Source organism: Furipterus horrens, unplaced genomic scaffold (genome assembly GCF_987537825.1).
Source record: "Furipterus horrens unplaced genomic scaffold, mFurHor1.1.pri manual_scaffold_7, whole genome shotgun sequence".
In the NCBI taxonomy this organism is placed as follows: Eukaryota; Metazoa; Chordata; class Mammalia; order Chiroptera; family Furipteridae; genus Furipterus; species Furipterus horrens.
Genome location: NW_028327177.1, coordinates 44,142,405 through 44,160,361, shown reverse-complemented (window position 1 = coordinate 44,160,361; position 17,957 = coordinate 44,142,405). Strand labels below are relative to the sequence as shown.

At 37.6% G+C, this 17,957-nt stretch overlaps 1 non-coding gene across 1 annotated transcript; it reads right to left on the bottom strand.

Annotated features, from left to right (window-relative positions):
• Positions 1–6,901: 6,901 nt before the first annotated feature.
• Positions 6,902–7,066, bottom strand: LOC150004369 (U1 spliceosomal RNA). Its single transcript, XR_016512581.1, has one exon. It is a non-coding gene; the product is annotated as a U1 spliceosomal RNA (small nuclear RNA).
• Positions 7,067–17,957: the final 10,891 nt, after the last annotated feature.

The window sequence follows — 17,957 nt, the reverse complement described above, 5'->3', positions numbered from 1 at the left end:
TAATCAAGTACAAAAGTCTTCTATATTTCACCAAGATTCAGTAGAAAATAATCTTATCCTACTAATTTTTCAATTTTCATTTTATGGTAATATTGGCTGCTTTGGTCTCCATAGATTTGGCCTAGGAAGTGGTGACTGTGCTGGCATCTGACTTTTGTCCTAGATATTTTTCTGAAGAATACAAGGGCTGTTGGTGAGAGCATACGTGGGGAGATGATAGATGGCGTTGGGTCTATAGAGATTTTGTAACTCTTGGAGAGCATCTTAAGTCATTCTCCCCCTCAGTAGTTAGAAGTTTAGAGTAGTTTAAATCTGTGGAATGAACCTCTAAGGGCTGAAAATGTGACATATTTGGGAACAGTTCTTAATCTCTAATTAGCTGCAATAAAAGTTTGTGAATGTATTGCACTGACGCTGTAAAACCTGAACTTTGTGGTATGTCTGTCCCTAAATAAGTATTGTTTTCTCTCCTTCAATATTGTATAAAGAGTGACACCCATGTAGCATGTTTGATTTTTTAATGTTTCATATGAAAACCACAAGCTACCTTAATTTACATGTTTCCTCATTGTAAATAAGCCTATCTTCTTATCTAGATTTTTTTTGTATACATGTTTTGCCAATTTAACTACCTTTGTGGTTTTAATCCCGCATTATTATTTCTTCCACACTGTTTTGTGAAAAGAGGAAAAATAAGAGCTGGAATCCCTAAAAATAAATAAATAAATAAAAGTTCTGTGTCAGTTCTTGACACATTTTCAAGAGGTTAAGATTTGGCAACTTGTCCCTGTGCCTTCTGGGTCAGAGTGCTGTCCCCAGGGTGTTTTTTGCCAGTGTTCGCTCCCCATAAACATCGCCTTTTTCCCTAGTTTTAATTAAGCAGACCAGGTGGTTGTTTCTTAATACTGTGAAATGTGTACCGTGAAATGGGAGGTTCTTTTGTCCTGAAAACGAAGGTTGATAATGTTCCAAGAACTTTCTCATGCGATGCTGCTGTTCACAAGTGAACCACCCAGGCCCACTTGTGTCTTAGCTACTGCGCAGCCTCGGTCATGTTTCTGTTTCTAAGTGTGCTGGTAGGTTTGTTGGAGATGTTTTAGAAAATATTTTTATACCAAGAGAATATAAATGAATGGTAATAACCTAAAATAAGAAATGAAAGCTACTGGGTATTCTTTTATACTTGACACAGATGAAATATAGATTTTTGTTGTTGTTGTCTGTTAAGTGCAATAGGAGATAAACTGGCTGGAGAAAATATTTATAAAAATAAATGCTTTCATCTGAACAGCAAGCAAACACACACACACTCACACACAAAGTAAAAGCCAAAGTACTTACAATGACCTATTAGAGCCTGTCTCATTTGTGCCCTATACTTTTTTGCTCTCCTACTGCTCCGCATTCCTGCACTTTACTCCAGCATACTAGGCTCCCTGCTATTCCTAGAACATGCCAGGCATGTTTCTACCTTATATTCCCTTTGGTCAATGTTCCCTTGATTTGGAACCTGCATCTCTCAGTTATTCACTTGCTAATTTCCTTGTCTTTTTAAATATTTGATAAAATCTCAGGAAAGAGGCTTATCATGAGCCTATCATTTAATACTGTATACAGCCACTCCTTGTAGAAGAACTCTTGATCCTTCTGAGACTGCTTTACTTGTCCCATTTCCCATATCACTCTCAACTTCAAAGATATTGTACAATTTACTTATTTGGTGCGTTTATTTCTTGTCTGTCTTCCTCTACCACCCACACTCACATACACACGTACACACTCATAGAAGGTAAGTTTGCTGGAGGAAGGAATCTTAGCGTGTTTTGCCACTGATATATCTCATGCTTCTAACACAATGTCTGGCCCATAGCAGACACTCCGTATTTGTTAAATCTCCATGAATGAATGGAAGAAACAAGAAGAAACCATCAATAGTAGTTATATCTAGAAAAGTGAACTGGATGAATGGAGTAGAAATGGGAAAAACGTGTTATATTCACGTTTCTGCCCCTCTAATGTTATAACTTGTGTTAACTATTCAAAACTACTAATAAAAGAGCCCTGGCTGGTGTGGCTCAGTGGACTGAGCACCGGCCTGTGAACTGAAAGTTCACCAGTTTGATTTCCAGCCAGGGAACATGCCAGGGTTGTGAGCCAGGTCCCTGGTTGGGGGCTTGTGAGAGGCAACCAACTCATGTTTACTTTGCACATCACATTTCTCTCCCTCTCTTTTGACCTCTCTTCCCCTCTCTCTGAAAATAAATAAAATCTTTTAAAAATGAAAAAAATATTAACAAAAGAATAAAACAAATAAAATATAAAATGTAGTCCTAAGCTGATGAGACCACCCCTTGGGGCCCTAGTATAAGTAAATAGAAAACTATTCTGATGAATCACTCAGTCCAGGCCTCGCAGCATTCCCACATATAAAGGCCTGCTGAAGATGAGCTTGCAATTCAGAATTGCAGAACACATGAACAAAGTCCACCATGAACGCTGAGACAGTACACACAGCAACTGTTGGGACTAAACAGCCCACATGAACTTCAGATAATAAAAAAATCAGATAGAAACCACTTAAAAATGCATAGGTGTGTATACATAGATACATTGAATAGATATATAGACATTAGATATAGACATATCTATATCTGTGAGATTATAAGTACAAAATAATTAAAAACATAAGAGTAAAATAAAATGAAATATTTTAAAGGTTAAAAATTAAAACTTATAGAAATGAAAAATACTGAAATTTATTGAAATTCCAAACACTTAATGGATACAGTAAACAGAAGATTTTCACTTTTTTTAGGTGCTCTGGAAAATTCTGAGGAAAAAATCCACAATGCAGCATAGAATGATAAGGGATTAGAAAATATAAAAATTTCAAAAGAAGAGAACACAAAACATGGGAGGAGAGAAAGATATTCAAATAAATAATGGTTGATAATTATCCAAATTAATGAAAGAAAACAATTTTTAAAAATGTAACAATTCCTGCCCTGACTAGTGTGGCTCAGAGGATTGAGTGCCAGCCTGAGAACCAAAGGGTCACCAGTTAGATTTCCAGTCAGAGCACGTGCCTGGGTTGTGGGCCAGGTCTGCAGTTGGTGGTGCACAAGAGGCAACCACATATTGATGTTTCTCTCCCTCCCTTCCCCTCTCTCTAAAAATAAATTAATTTAAAAAAAAATAATAATAATAAATAAAAATGCAACAATTCCTAAGCAAGATAAGTAAAACTAAATCCATTTCTAGATACATGAGAGTTAAACTGTAGATCACCAACAGAAAAAAATTTCTAAAGCAAACAATAAGTAAATATAGATTACCAGCAAAGGATTAACAATTAAACCAACAGCAGATTTCTCTTCAACAATAACAGAAGGTAGGCGGGACAGGGGAGAGAAATGGGGGGAAAATGGAAGAACTGTAATAGAAAAACAATTTTAAAAGAATAACAGAAGACAGAAGACTGTTGAATACTTATTTTCAAAAGGCTAAGAAAAAAAAACAATAATATACTCAATTCTAATCCAAGAATTAGGGTGAAATTAAAGACACTTTCAGAAAAGGGAAGTATCTTAGTTAGTTCAGGCTGCTATAACAAAATACCATATGCTGGGTGTCTTAAACAGAAGGCATTTATTTCTCACAGTTCTGGAGACAGTAAAGTCCAAGATCGAGGTGCCAATTTGTGAAGCTCCTGCAAGAGCCCACTTTCTGTCTTACAGATGACTGCCTTTTCACTGTGTCCACACTTGGAGAGGTGGGGGTAGGGGAGGGGGAAAGTGAGCTCTGCTCTCCATTCCTTTTTAAAAAATTTATTTTAATTGTAGTTTTTTCCATTACCATTCATTTCCCTTGTATCCTTTTCCAACTCCTGTTACCCACCCCCATACCCACCACAATCACCACAGTATTGTTAGGGATAAAGAAGCAAGCCAGTGACTCTCAAACCAGTAGGAGATAATTAACAGAAGAATCATGGAAAAGGGGGAAGGAAATGACATTCCGAAGCTCCTCACATGTCTCTGGATCAAAAGGAGGAAGATTGTTATCACCAAACACAGAGATTTGGGAAGATGTAGCTAGATAACTTTGCAAATAAATTGCTGATAGACCTATAACTAGATTACCCTTAGTTAATCACACCCTGAGTTAAGTAGTTATTCGTGTTAGATTGTGAACCCGTAATGGAGAAACAAAGGAGGAGAGGAGGGGGAGCTAATCGCGTTAGGGAGGGGAGGGAGGGGGAGCTAATCGCATTAGTATAAACCAGTTTTCTTTGTCTACTTTGTGCGCACATGTTCCTGGCTGGCGGTGCACCTGACTCTGTAGACTCATGAATAAACGCCTCGCTTTGCTGCTGAAATCCTGTGTCCCAGTAATTATTTGTGAACGTTTTTCACAGTATTGTCAATGTCCATGAGTCTTTTTTCTTTTTTGCTCAATCCCTCCACTTCCTATCTCTTCCTTTTTTTATAAAGATACTAATCACATCATGGGGCCCCACCTTCATGACTTCATTTAAACCTAATCACCTCCCAGAGGCCCCACCTTCAAATACCATCACACTGGGGGATTAGGGCTTCAAGATATAAATTTTAGGAAAACACAAACATTTAGTCCATAACACAGACAAAATTAACACTAATAAATAATTAAAGAAAACATTAGTAACAGATATATTCAGGAAATTGAAAGCAAAATAAAAATAGAAAAGAAATGATAAGTAAAAAATTTCATAGACGATATATAGGAGGTAATTCCTACTGGCCCTTTTGGCCAGCCAGGAGTCTCTACTCTCCCTTTCCCCTTTTCCACCTTTCCCCCTTTTCTTGCTTCTACAGGCCCTCAAGGTGGACCAGGAGCTTCCCTCTTACCTCTAAACCTTTTCCCTCCCTAAAAAAAAAAAAAAATTTCATAGACATGTAAGTAAATCTAAACCAAACATTGATTGTCTAATACATTAACAACAAATAACAAAAGTTAAAAATAGATGGAGCTCACCAGCTGACAATAATAACAAGCAAAAATTGGAGTTAAAGCATTCCCAGAACCTTGTATTGTTTAGCAGCTGGCATGTAGGGTTATTAAGTAACATTAGATTTTATTAAGTATCCATGTTCAAATATGAGCTAGTAAAAGAAAGAAAATAGAATTCTTCAAAACCAATTGATGGAGACAAATGGAATAAAGAAACCTCTATCAGAAAAAAAGAAAATCAGAAGAAAGGAAAAGGACAGAATAAGGTAGAATGAAATTCTTTTTAAAGGAGCAACATGTTTTTTATGTATTTTTCAGTTGAAGTTTACATATTGTACAAAAAAATTAAAATTAAATTCCATCAGTTCTAACATGCTTATTTTTAGAGAGCATGATATAATGAATTCATGTGTAATATTTCCTGGCTTCAACAATAATCTGATTTTGCCATTGTTTTCATCTAATTCCCCAAACATTTTTAAAAATTTGCCAAATTGTTTTAAAGCAAACACAGGCATCATATTACTTTATCTGTCAATATTCCAGAATAGAACACCAATAACACTAACAGACAAGGACTTTTTAAAACATAAGCCATATCATTAGTTAAAGTAACAGTAGTATTCAATTTTCCCTAAATGCCTTAAAACTTTTTTCAGAGAGTTGGTTTGTTCAAATCAGGACCTAAAAAGGTGCACACATTACATTCTATTGATGTCTTTTATATCTCTATACCTATCACAGTTCCCCCATTCTTTCTGTTGTTATTTTTATTGCCATTTGTTTGTTGGAGAAACCTATAGGATTTCTTATTTTCTGGATTTAGCTAATTGCATTCATGTGGTATCAATTAACATGTATTTCATATGAGCTCTAGTTAGATCTAAAGGTTTAACCAGATTTAGAGTAAATGGTTTTTATTCTTTTCTTTTCCCAAAAATACTTCATAGGTGCAGAGAAGGAAAACTCTGACTCCAAAAAACCTCCGCTGCCTTGCGGCATACCTCTTCAGGGGAAAGGCTAAGGGAGTAAACCCCGACAGAAAATCCGGAGCCGGAGTCCCTAAGGCGGTTTGACGTTGTAGTCAACACCGGCAACTCCTGCGGCGCACCTGAAACCAAGCTGTATTGACTCCATCTTTCCCTTGGACCCTTCGGCTGCGAAGAGAGGGGGGGTCTGCTGCATGGGCAACAGCAGACCCTCCATATCACCCTGCCCAGGCTCTGTAGCTTCAGCTTCACTGGAGAGGACACTCCAGCGTCATCGTAAGATGTCGATTCAACACGGGAGGAGACAGATACCGTGTCACTCCCGAGTCGGACTGCACAACCATTCTCGGCGGTGCAGATAGACTCTTAAGAAGCTACACCATCGTCTCTCGAGACGGACGGCTGCCGACGACGACTTCATAGGTGATACGGTCTACTTTTTGCTTCATCTCATCAAAAGGCACATAATGTCTGCCCTGACCAGTGTGGCTCAGCTGGTTGGGCGTCGTCCCACAAAATGAAAGGTCGCCAATTAATTCCTGGTCAGGGTACATGCCTGGGTTGCCGGTTCAGTCCCCAGTCAGAGCACCTACGGAAAGCAGTCAATCTATGTTTTTCTCCCTCTCTCTCTCCCTGCCTTTTCCTCGGATCGCTTTTCAATTTTTTTTTTTTTGGTTGAAGTTTAAATATTGTACAAAAAAAATTTTTTAATTAAATGAGAGAAGCATCGATGGGTTGCCTCTTCTACACCTCGTACTGAAATGCAACCCAGGCATGTGGCCTGATGGGATATCTAACCAGAGACCTTTCCTTTTTCAGGAAAACACTCGTTAACTGAGCCACACCAGTCAAAGCATAAAATCTCAAAAAAAAAAAAAAAAAAGCGTATATGATGTCTATTGTCCCACTTTTTTTTTAAGTCAGGGAGAGCATGAACACAGTCCCCTACTACTCCAAATTATGCAGTCAAGTTTCCCACATTTGGGGAAATTTCAGGGGTCAGCACACCCATAGTGCAATGGAGATAAGCCTTCCCTTGGGAAAACCACCTTCATGATCATTGTATCTCCCTGCCAGGTAAATATCTGATTGTTTCTTTTTGTAAACAGTTTATTTATTTATTTTCTTAGAGGGAGAAGAGGGGAGAGAGAAAGAGAGTGAGAGAAACATCAATGTGTGGTTGCCTTCTCTCATGCCCCCACCTGGCCCACAACCCAAGCATGTGCCCCAACTGGGAATCGAACTGGTGACCCTTTGGTTTGCAGGCCAGTGTTCAATCCACTGAGCCACATCAACCAGGGCTGATTGTTCCACTTTTAAAGAAGTAAAAATTGATCTTTGGGTCAGGTGATGATAGTCTGATTCATCCTTTGTAAAATTTCCAATCAGTTGAACACATAATTGTGTTAATAGCCATTGATGAGCAATGCTTAAATCCATTATTTTATTAGTAAAGCAATTTGGGGGCAGGGACTTATATGATTTCCCTATGTGAGTTAGCTGGGGTTCTTCCATGAAGAACTCTTTTTCAACAATTTGCTTTCCGTGAAATATATGTAACACAGGAAAGACAATATAAAAGATTAATATGCTATTATTCATCCATTTTTAAAATAACAAGTTGGTGCCCTAGTATGTTCCAAAAATGATAAATAATTTTTACTTTTAATTTCATATTAAACTTATAAATTTATCTATTTGATGCATACCAATTTATTGAAGACATTATTATTTTTAACTCTCGAGTCCCATCTTTGGCTAGTTTGCCATGTGCTTTTAATAATACAGCAGTAGTCTTTGAATGTTTCCTTGCTTTCTGGCAAAGCAGAATGTCCTAGGCTTATATAGTGTTTTTCTTGCTCCAGACCTGGAATCAGTAATTTCTCAAAGGAGCTCTGGTTTCTCTTATTGTGAAATGGTATTTAGAGAATTCAGACAGGACACCAGAGATGCTCATTGCTGCTGGATTGCCATTGCTTCTAGAGCTTTCAGTGAACAAGAGCTAAGAAATATGAATATTTTTAGAAATAAAATACTTAACTATTATTTCATATTGATATTCCCAATTTATTTTAAAGATTATAGGGATTTATTTAAATTCTTTTATATTTATATTCTAGTTTTCTTGTATGTACTATAAACCTTGGTTCTTAATGAATGTCACCATAATTACTTAAGTTTTACATACATACATACTCATATATATAAAATATATAATATTCATGTCTATACTTTTAAAATAATGCCACCAATGATATTACTAAAAATAAGATTAATGAATTTATTTTAAAAAACTGTTTTGTGCTTCTTTTTGCCTTTAAGATATATCCCATTCAAGATATAGAGTCAAAATACTATTATTTAAAGTTACTTAAGGTATTTTTTTTTCTATGTAGTTATACTAACAACTTGGTATCTGCCCTGGCTGGTTTAGCTCAGTGGATTGAGCGTCGGCCTGCGAGCTAAGTGTCGCTGGTTCGATCTTCCAGTCAGGGTACATCAGAGAAGGAAAACTTAGACTCCAAAAAACCTCCGCTGCCTTGCGGCATACCTCTTCAGGGGAAAGGCTAAGGGAGTAAACCCCGACAGAAAATCCGGAGCCGGAGTCCCTAAGGCGGTTTGACGTTGTAGTCAACACCGGCAACTCCTGCGGTGCACCTGAACCCAAGCTGTATTGACTCCGTCTTTCCCTTGGACCCTTCAGCTGCGAAGAGAGGGGGGGTCTGCTGCATGGGCAACAGCAGACCCTCCATATTACCCTGCCCAGGCTCTGTAGCTTCAGCGTCATCGCATGATGTCGATTCAACACGGGAGGAGACAGATACCATGTCACTCCCGAGTCGGACTGCACAGCCATTCTCGGCGGTGCAGACAGACTCTTAAGAAGCTACACCATCGTCTCTCGAGACGGACGGCTGCCGCCGCCGGTATCAGTTAGGGTTATTTGTTTCTACTTGTTATTAATTTTTAGGTGGTTCTTCTTTTGTTTTTTACTTAACTTTTTAATGTAAAAAACTTGCATGATTCCATGGGCAAACCACTAAATGAAATATATTTAATACAGATACAGATAAAGTTGTAGATATTGATATAAATGCAGGTCTCTTCCATATTATTATCTTAAGCTTTATATAACTCCATTAGTTAGATGTATCAGAGTGAATCAACAAGGACACTATTGATGAACACTTTGTTTGCTTTCAGTATTTTGCTATTGCAAATCGTACTTTAATTAATATGGCCTATTTGTCATTTTGTAAATCTTTGCTAATACTTTTTTTTAGGTTAAATTCCTACTGGTGGCATAACTGGAGTAAATCAATCTGTAATTGGTCTTGAAATTACCAAGTTTCTCATCACAGGGATTTTGCCATTCTGTACTCTCCCCAGAATATATAAGAGTACTTATTTCTTCATAGCTTTCCCAGGAGATACACTGTCGAACTTCTGGACCACTGCCAACATAAGGAGTGTAAAATGGATAATTTTTTTAGTCATATTTCAAAATTCATTTTTCACATTTGATGTCCCTGATAACAGAATGTGTCTTACAATTGCAGACATTAAATAGTTACAGTTGGAAGCATATTCTTTCTTTTTTAGCAGTACATGAAGTCGTGATGTATTTACAGTTCATGGTATTTTATACTCAATTAAATATGTTATATCACTAATTTCAATCAATATAAATGGACTAAACGGTTCAAGTAAAAGGCAAAGATTTTCTGACTGAGTACTTTTTTTTAATCCTGCTATACTCATATGTCATTTAAAAGACTTAACACATTAGCCTGAAAGCTTGATAGTAAAATGATGAAAAAGGGTCAAATACTAACCATATAAAATATATAGTAGAGCTATATTTTAATATCAGGCCAAACAAAATTTAAGGAAGAAAGCATCCCTAAGGAAAAAGGGCATTCCTATGTAAGGATATAAAATCAAAAAATCAAAATTCTAAACGTGTATGCCCTAATAACATTACCTCAAAATACAAAAAGGATAATGAGACTTCTGGTCAAAATGGAGGCATAGGTAAACACAGCTAGCCCACTCGAACAACCACACAAAATTACAACTAAACTATAGAATAACCATCACTCAGAACTGTCAGAAATCGAGTTGAATGGAAGTTTGACAATTATGTAATTAAAGAAACCACATCCATCTAGACTAGAAGGTTGGGCAGAGACACGGAATGGGCTAGTCCCACATCCACAAGTGGAAAATGAAAATTTGAGAGGGATATCTCAGGACTGTAGAGTCCCTGCCCCCTACCAGGACCCCAGCCCAGGATTCCATTGCCAGGGAGATAAGTCCTCATCAATTCTGACTGCCAAACCCAGTGGGGCTTGAGTCAGGGGAAGAAACTTCTGGAATGCCAAGCAGTTCCTCTTGAAGAACCCATACACGGACTTACTCAGACTCACTCCCTCTGAGCTCCCGCACTGGGGTAGCATTTTGAAAGACATCGGTGATACGCAGGAAACAACTGAAGTGTCTGGCATAAAAGCAAGAGCCGGGGGACAGCTTTCTCCCACAAAGAAAGGAGGGCAGAGGCCACTGTTCCTTTTCTGAACCCTCCTCCAAGAGAGGCACAGAGCAGGAGGGCAGGTGCTATATCTGAGACTCCATCAACCTGGCTAACAGTGTTTGCCCCAACCTGGAGATCCCCTGAGATTCCATCCCACCCAACGTGTGGGCCCACAGAGCTGTTAACAGTCACTTTTTCACATGCATGGTTGGTTTTGCCTCATGCTTCACAACTTCCTAAACTCTCTCAAACAAGCGACAGCCTACCTCAGTGAGCCCCTGGCCCCCATACCTCTTGCTAAGTGGCCCCAGGACTGGCACTAGCAGCAGCCAGTCTTGTTTTACAGTTTGGCTTTGCCTGAGAATCTCCATGCCTGGCACAACTAGCAGCCATTTCAATTGCTTTAAGCTCATTCAGAGTGGCCCCTAGCAGAATACAGATAGGGACTGACCTTCTCCTGCATCACCTGGGTACCCAAGAGCCTGTGCACCCAGTGGAAAGCTATAGACAACAATGGAGCATCACCACCCTGCCCCTGCACAGCTGATCCTCCACAGAGGGTGGAGGTTGGTGGTTAGTGTTCACAACCAGTCTTTGCAGCTGACTCGCCTGGGTAAATCCCTCCCATTTACCCATCAATGGCAATCAAGGTTCAACTGCAAGAGGAGGGTGTACTCAGCCCACATGAAGAGCACAAGTCAAGTGCCCAGCTTGGATGATAGGGGAGGCTGTGCCACTGGACCCTGGAGGACACTTACTACATTAGGCCACACTACCAAGACAAGGAGTCAAAACAGTTCTACCTAATACATAGAAACAAACACAGGGAAGCTGCCAAAATGAAGAGACAAAGAAACATGGCCCAAAATGAAAGAACAGATCAAGACTCCAGAAAAAGAGCCAAACAAAATGGAGATAAGCAATTTTTAAGATGCAGAGTTCAAAACACTGGTTATAAGGACACTCAAGGAACTTAGCGGGGACCTCAACAGCATAAAAAAGTTTCAGTCAGAAATGAACAAAGAACAATTTACAGAGAAACAGAAGTAGAGAGGATGAAGCTGAGAATCAAATCAATAATTTGGAACATAAGGAAGCAAAAAACAACAAATCAGAACAACAGGAAGATGAAAGAATCCAAAAAAATGAGGATAGTATAAGCAGCCTCTGAGACTACTTCAAGAGGTCCAACATTTGCATTATAGGGTGCCAGAAGGAGAAGAGAAAGAGCAAGAAATTGAAAATCTATTTAAAAGAATAATGAAAGAAAACTTCCCTAATTTGGTGAAAGAAATAGACATACAAGTCCAGGAACCACAGAGATGGATACAAAGAGCCCCATTCCAAGACACATCATAATTAAAATGCCAAAGGTTAAAGATAAAGAGAGACTCTTAAATGAAGCAAGGGAAAAGCAGTTAGTTACCTATAGGGGAGTTCCCATTAGACTATCAGGTGATGTCTCAAAAGAAACTTTGCAGGCTAGAAGGGATTGGCAAGAAATATTCGAAGTCATGAAAAGCATGGTCTTACAGCCAAGATTGCTCTACCCAGCAAATGGCAAATAAAGAGCTTCCCAAACAAGAAAAAACTAAAGTAGTTCATCATCAAACCATTATTATATGAAATGTTAAAGGGACTTATTTAAGAAAAAGAAGATCAAAACTATGAACAATAAAATGGCGAAAAATACAAATCTATCAACTATTGAATCTAAAGAACAAACTAAGTAAACAAGAAGAACAGAGACAGAATCACGGTTATGAAGAGCATTTTGATGGTTGCCAGATGGGAGGGAGGTGTGGGTGAATGAGTGAAGAGGTGAGGGGATTAAGAAGTACAAATAGGTAGTTACAGAAGAGCCATGGGGATGTAAAGTACAGTATAGGAAATGGAGTAGCCAAAGAACCTATATGCATGACCCATGGACATGAACAATGGTGTGGAGATTGCCTGAGGTAGTGGGGGGTGCTAGGCAGAGGGAGACAAAAGAGGAAAAATTGGGACAACTCTAATAGCATAATCAATAAAATATAATTTAAAATATATGTGTATATAAAGAAAAACTGACAATGTTATAAGGAGTAATTGAACAACTGAATGTCAAACAGGGAATCAGTAACTCATTTCTCCCATTAATTGATAGCTCAAACAGATAAAATATTAACAAAGACACAGACTTCAAGAAGATTATTAATAGCTTGATATAATTAAAATATACAGTAACCCACTCCCTACACCTTCCGGCAAATTAGTATATATACATTCTTCTCAAGCTCATATGGGTCATTTCTGAAAATGGACCATACACTAGGAAATAAAGTAAGTCTTGGCAAATAACAAAAAATTAGTGTTATACAAGTGCAATTTGTATATTCTCAATGTAATTAGAATAGAAATCAGTAACTATGAATATCTTTTTTACAAAGCCCATCTATTTGAAAATTGAAAGGCTATTAATGCAACTTATAACATTAACAACATAAAGAAGGAAAACCACATGATCATCTAAACAGATGCAGAAAAGACATTTCAAACACTCATAAGTTATAATAAATCATGAAGAGGCAGAAGCATTCTCCTTCCACCAACAAGAGAACCATGCCCAATATCATTTCATCTATTTCACATCGTACTGGATACACTAGCCTATACTGTAACACCACAAACAAAACTATTATTACCTGAAAATAATGTAGCTGACTGTTTAGAAAAATCCAACAATATCTACAGATAAACCCCCAGAAATAATAAAAACATTCAACAAGTTTTCTGATTTTAAGGTCAGTGTACAAAAAGCAATTATTGCTCATTATCTGCAATAATTAATTTAAAATGTTATTTTTTTAAATACACACTATTTATAAAAAAACAAAAACAAAATAAAAAAGCCCTGTAAGGTATTCAGGAATTAATCTAACAAAAGATATAAAAGATCTTTATAGGGAAATCATAAAATGTTATTTAAAAACTCAAAAGAGCTCTGGTTGGTGTGGTTCAGTTGATTGTAGCATCATCCCCTAGACCAAAAGTCATGGGTTCAAGTTCTGGTCAGGGCATGTACCCAGGTTGTGGGTTCAATCTCCAGTAGGGGTGTGTTCAACAAGGCAACCATTCAGTGTTTCAGTTTCTCTCTCCCTCTCTCCCTCTCTCTCTCCTCCCCCTTCCTTCCTCTCTCTCTAAAAACAATGTAAAAAATGTCCTTGGGTGAAGATAAAAAAGACATAGATGATCTCTTCCAAAAGATCAACAAAAATGAAGTATATCTGGGGATTGAAAATTAAATTATGAAAACCAATAATAATAATTTTTAAAACCCCAAAGAAAACAAAACAAATAGAAAAATGTAGTATGGTCATCAGTGAAAAGGTTAAATATAAGGATTTCAGTTGTCCCCAACATAATATATAAATTTAGCTTATTATGATAAAAATCTTAAAATATAACAGGGTATGATTTGATGTTTGAATCTAAAATTCATATGCAAGAGTAAAGGAACACAAGTAGCTAAAAGAATTGAAAGAAAATAAAGAAGAGGAATTACCATGTCAGTTGTCAGAACTTATTTGAAAACTATAATAATCAATTAAAATTATCAATAGTTAGTGAGTGCTTACCATGGATTTGGAACTTAAGATAGAATAAGCAAAGTACAGGCCTCAGGAAAGGGATGGGAGTGCAGGTGTGCTCAAAGCAGAGCACAAGATATTGGCCTTTGTCCTGAGGGTCTCATCTACTTTCTATAGGCAGGGATCTTAGTGGACATCCCAGGGGAAGACCTCCACAGAATATTCATTAGATTTACAAGTGGGTCTTTTAATATGCTGATGTATCAAAATGAGTGTATAGTAGGGTCAAGGGTCAGTCTCTGGTTAGTTTCAGAGGATTTAAGGAACTACTCAAGATCACCTGTCATTTCAGTTGTATAAGGCAAACTAATAAATGGAACAAAACAGATTTCTCAGAAATATCTATATATTTATATAAATATGCATACACAACATATACATGTATATATTTGTGTGTATATTCAATATATTATACTGGAGATAGATATATAAATATATATATATATATTCTATATAACAGAGAATGCCTTACTGATCAGTAAGGATAATATAGACAATTCAACAAGTTAATGAGAAAATTGTTATCCCTATGGAAAACATACAATTAAATCATGACATCATTCATAAAAATGAGTTCAAAGTGAGGAGCAAAATTGTGAAATGTTTAGAAGAAAACAGAATATATATTTATGGCATCAAAATAGTAAGCAATTTCTTTGAAAAAATATAAACATCAAAATTACCAAACAATTGGATAAAGTTAGCTAATAATTAGAAATAAAAATGTCCTCTACCCAAAGATTACACCAGTAAAATAAAGAAAAGACAGAAATTGACAAAAAATCAACATCCATAATATAGAGACAAAACCTACCAATCATATTTTAAAAATAAATAATTCTTGCATTATAGGAGGAAATACAAATGGCTAAAACACATATTAAAATATACATACAATTTACGAGTATTTAGAACATTGCAAATAAAAACAACTACATAATATTTCATACTCATCAAATTGGCAAAAATTAATGTCTGAAAAATACCAGATTTTGATGAAAATTTTGAGCAATAGGAAGTTTCATGGGCTACTGGAAAAAGTAAATCAGTACATCCATTGATTTTGGAGAACAATTTGGTAATATCTAGTCTAGTTGGAGATGCCCATTCCCCATGATCCAGCATTTTCCAATTAAATATAACTGCATATGGGACAGCTAAACATGTGCAGAATGTGTCAAAAGTGTTTATTTAAAAATTTTTTTCTTGATCTAGGCCAGTGTGGCTCAGTTTGTTAGAGCATTGTCTTGTAACAAGAAGGTGAGGGTTCGATGTCCCATCAAGGCGTGTACTATCCCCAGTCTGGGCACGCTCTGGAGGCAAACAATTGGCGCTTCTCTCTCGCACCAATGTTTTGCTCTCTCCCTTCCTTTCTCTCTAAAAGCAATGAAAAAATGTCTTTAAGTGAGCATAAAAAATGTATTTTTTTAATTGGAAGCAATCTAAAATCCCATCAACAGGAGAATGGACAAATACTGTGATGCAGTGAAAATCAAAATTCTAGAACCAAATCTATCAAATAGATACATCACAAAACCTAACAATGAATTTTTTTAAAGCCATCTATGAAAGGTATTTTCATCTATCTCATCCATTCCCTTCGCTCCATCTCTAGAAACTTCCATATTTCCCCGGACCTCCAAATTTTCTTAGCAACCCCATCTGACAGAAAGGGAACCTGATGCTGGTAAGTCATAGAGTTGGGAAATGTTAGAACCAACATGCAAACACTGGCTTTCTGATTATAAATCTCACCTTTTCCCCACCAACTCATGAAAATCCTGCATTTCAATTCCATATTTTTAGAAGCTAAAAACTGCAGGGCTATGGGAGTATGTGAAACATTTTGAATCATAGTTCAGAGAAAACAATGTGGAAAAGTTTAACTGGAGTGATTCTCAGTTACCAGTTTGGAGACAGGAAGTAATAGGACAAATGCAGAAATCTGTACATGTGGTCCCAAAATATATTAGAGATTTGGCAAGATTGCAATTGTTTAACTAAGAAGCAAGGAATAAGTAAAAACAGCTTATTTTTTGCTGTCACAGATGACCACTAAAGTAATATGCAATTAATCACAAGCCATTTCTTATGCAAATATTATTTCAATGTGAATCATTTCCATAAGTGCAACTGTGAAATCCTTCAGAAAAGTGATACAGAGCACAATTCAACTGTTGCAAGTATGCTTTACTCTCTAGATGTTTCATAAATGAAAATGGAATTTTCAAATATAGTTTCTCATTGACTTGAATTACACATTTGAAAATAATTTTCTATTTTTTTTTAATTTTTATTTATTTATTTTTTCTAGAGAGAGGAGAAGGGGGGGGAGATAAACATCAATGTGTGGTTGCCTCTCTACCCTGGCTGGTTTGGCTCAGTGGATTGAGCATCGGCCTGCGAGCTAAGTGTCGCTGGTTCGATCTTCCAGTCAGGGCACATCAGAGAAGGAAAACTCTGACTCCAAAAAACCTCCGCTGCCCTGCGGCATACCTCTTCAGGGGAAAGGCTAAGGGAGTAAACCCCGACAGAAAATCCGGAGCCGGAGTCCCTAAGGCGGTTTGACGTTGTAGTCAACACCGGCAACTCCTGCGGCGCACCTGAAACCAAGCTGTATTGACTCCGTCTTTCCCTTGGACCCTTCAGCTGCGAAGAGAGGGGGGGTCTGCTGCATGGGCAACAGCAGACCCTCCATATTACCCTGCCCAGGCTCTGTAGCTTCAGCTTCACTGGAGAGGACACTCCAGCGTCATCACAAGATGTCGATTCAACACGGGAGGAGACAGATACCGTGTCACTCCCGAGTCAGACTGCACAGCCATTCTCGGCAGTGCAGATAGACTCTTAAGAAGCTACACCATCGTCTCTCGAGACGGACGGCTGCTGACGACGGACGGTTGTCTCTCACATGCCCCCAATGTGGGGGACCTGGCCCACAACCCAGGCATGTGCCCTGACTGGGAATTGAATCGGCAACCCTTTGGTTCACAGTGCAGCACTCAATCCACTGAGCCACACCAACCAGGGCTACTTTTCCTTTTTTTAAAGTAACATACATATTTTCAGTTACAGACTGTGTTACAATATGAATAGCACTATTTATCACTATATACAAAGGAACACAGCCTGACTCATTTTATAATTAAAGCCAAGAAACATCACAAGGCACTTTGTAATTGTGTCTATTCTATTATGGTGATTAAATGTAAAAGTCACATTAGCTGAGTGACTTCAAGTTACTTAAACTCTTTAAGCCTTGATTTCCTTAACTGTAAAATGGAGTTAATATCTACTTAATGGCATGATTGTGATTATAATATGAAATGATAGATGCAAGATTATTTATCCAATAAGTGCTCAGTAACAAGAAATAGGAGGAAGAGTAGCAGTGGCAGTAATTGTAGTAGTAACACAGCAGTAATAGTAGCATAACAGAAATAATTTATTTAAATGGTTACCTAATATTATAGCCATCCCTACGCTTGAGATCTATGGGATCAACCTGGAACAACAAGAATAACTCAGAATTCCTCCTCCACAGCCAGTCTTTGTGCTTCGCTATCCCACCATCGGAATCTGGGGCACCACTAGTGAAAGGTGAGACCCTGAGCTCATGAGCAATGAGAGGAATGTTGAGGATTCTCTTGAGAGGAAGTGTTGAGAAGGAATGCAAGGGGTGGGATGAGAGAACAAGGTGAAGATTTGGGCCATTCAAGGGGTAAAGGCAGAGTGAGAAACCCCTGTGGTGGGGTAAACAAAAGACTTTCAAAAACAAAATTTCTAATTTGTTTTTGTGCTGAATTTGGCCAA